Below are 2494 nucleotides of genomic sequence, written 5' to 3'. Positions count from 1 at the left end.
TTTTTGTATTTTTAGTAGAGACGGGGTTTCACCGTGTTAGCCAGGATGGTCTCGATCTCCTCACCTCGTGATCGGCCTGCCTCAGCCTCCCAAAGTTTTGGGATTACAGGCGTGAGCCACTGCGTCCGGCCATCTTACATGTTTTCTTTGTCTGAAAGACTGAGCTAGGTGCTGAGGAGATGATGTTATTCCCATCCTTAGAGCTTGTGCTCCAGAGAAGAATATAGATAAGGAGAGGGACATCACATTGCCATCTGCACAAGGGGTGTGGGAAGCCATGGAGTTATGGGACTGCTATTTATGAGTAACCTGTAGAGTGGAGGAAAGCCTCCCAGAAAAAGCCAGCCCAGGGGAGCGGTGGGCAAGCAATCCAAGCGCTAGCATCCACACTGATGCGGGCCAGACGCTTCTTCCGTGAGGTCCTAAGAGCAGACTCTGCACACAGTCTGTATGTAACCAGGCAGTGGACAAGCCATGTGCAACTCAGAGGAGCTGTTTTTTTTGTTTGTTTGTTTGTTTTTTGAGAAGGAGTTTCGCTCTTGTTGCCCAGGCTGGAGTGCAATGGTGCGATGTCGGCTCACCACAACCTCTGCCTCCTGGGTTCAAGTGTTTCTCCTGCCTCAGCCTCCCGAGTAGCTGGGATTACAGGCACGCGCCACCACGCCCAGCTAATTTTGTATTTTTCAGTAGAGACAGGGTTTCTCCATGTTGGCCAGGATGGTCTCTATCTCCTGACCTCATGATCTGCCCACCTCAGCCTCCCAAAATGCTGAGATTACAGACGTGAGACACTTTGCCTGGCCAATACTGAAATATTAATGGAAGAAACGTGGTTGGGAAACTTACCTGTGTTTTATTCAAAGCCTGTCCTCTCCTTTCTCTTCATGAATGGCAGGCGTCCTGTGGTGACTAAAGAAGGGCCTACCAGCTAAGAGCCTCCATCGGCCCAAGGAGCGCTTCCGCAGGAGCTCCGGCAGGTTCCTTGGAAAACGTGACGGTGCCAGGCCATGGTGCCCTGTTCAGAAATACAAGACTCAGATTTAGTAAAGTCAGTAGTGTAATGTGAAATTTGTTTAAAAAATCCTTAACCAAAACATTTCATTTCATAAGACCGATGTATTCTATCAACAGTTTTATACTGTATGCTCATACTTACGGCATTAAGAGTCAGCGTGATTGGCTGGTGACGTGCATCTGGTTCATCAATTTTAGTGACAAAGCTTTCCAGCATCTACAACTCTAGTCACCAAAATCAAGAATGTCTCTCTTTTCTCTTTTTATCTAATTACAAAGAAGGGACTGATTTATGAAAAGCAATATATTAATAAATAGCACAACTTATGTTCACATAATTGCCACTTGTAGCCACAAATTAAGAGTCAGGATTAAGGAAAACTTACCTAAGTTTTCCCAGGCTATTTTAAAATTGCTATTTTTCTACAAAAATAAATGTTAAATTCTTCTTCTGAGGTAGTCTGAATTAAGTTGCTGCTAATTGGAAAAGACTATTAGATCTTAAGATGAACTGACAATTTCATAAAATAAATAGACTTCCTTTCTACTATTAGAAAGTTCTAATAATGAGTTCTATCAGTTCCCCCTTAAAATATTATTAGTATCTTGGCATTTTTCAGACTTAATCTGAAAATGTTTTAAATATCAAAATAGACATATCCAAAGTTTACAACAAGGGTGTACAATCATGATGGGCACACTTCCTCAAACATGGGGACCCAACCCAACCCAGACCCATCACACCCTCAGCGTGTGGAAATGTTAAACTGTACAGGATCCATGGCTGGATACAAAAATCCATAGGTGTCCCTGACATAAAATGCCATAGTACTTGCCTACAGCCCGGACACACCCTCCAATATCCTTCAAATTATCTCTAGATTACTCACAATATCTAATACAATGGAAATGCTAAATAAATAGTTGTTACACTTTATTGCATAAAGAATAATGACAAGAAAAAAAGTTTGTGCATGTTCAGTACAGATGCAACCATCCTTTTTTTTCTGGAGTATTTTTGATCTGAGGTTGGTAGAAAGCGAGGATGCAGGACCCACAGATAAAGGGGGCCGACTGTATTTAACACACACACACATTTTCCTTTGCCTGAGTAAAAAACAAAATTGTACTCGTAACACAGCTAAAGGATGTCAACAAAACTGTTCCTCCCATTCAACCTCAAATTGATAGAGACGACCTTCAAAGTCCACATAGAACCTTTTTTTTTTTCTTTTTGAGACGGAGTCTTGCTGTGTTGCCCAGGCTGGAGTGCAGTGGCGCCATCTTGGCTCACTGCAAGGTCTGCCTCCCGGGTTCATGCCATTCTCCTGCCCCAGACTCCCATGTAGCTGGGACTACAGGTGCCTGCCACCACTCCCAGCTAATTTTTTTTTTTTTTTTTTTTTGGTATTTTTAGTAGAGACGGGCCTTCACTGTGTTAGCCAGGATGGTCTCGATCTCCTGACCTTGTGATCCACCT

General features: G+C 43.1%; 1 long non-coding RNA gene across 1 annotated transcript in view; it reads right to left on the bottom strand.

Moving 5' to 3' along the window:
• Positions 1-1217: 1217 nt before the first annotated feature.
• Positions 1218-2494, bottom strand: part of LOC105531524 — a 26253-nt gene continuing 24976 nt past the window's right edge. Inside the window, exon 9 of the long non-coding RNA XR_001004820.1 lies at positions 1218-1281. This is a non-coding gene — a long non-coding RNA (uncharacterized LOC105531524). The remainder of the gene's footprint in view (positions 1282-2494) is intronic.

Source organism: Mandrillus leucophaeus, unplaced genomic scaffold (assembly GCF_000951045.1).
Source record: "Mandrillus leucophaeus isolate KB7577 unplaced genomic scaffold, Mleu.le_1.0 Scaffold891, whole genome shotgun sequence".
NCBI classification, from domain to species: domain Eukaryota; kingdom Metazoa; phylum Chordata; class Mammalia; order Primates; family Cercopithecidae; genus Mandrillus; species Mandrillus leucophaeus.
Note: the sequence above shows the minus strand (reverse complement) of the source record. Positions and strands in the feature narration are given on the sequence as shown.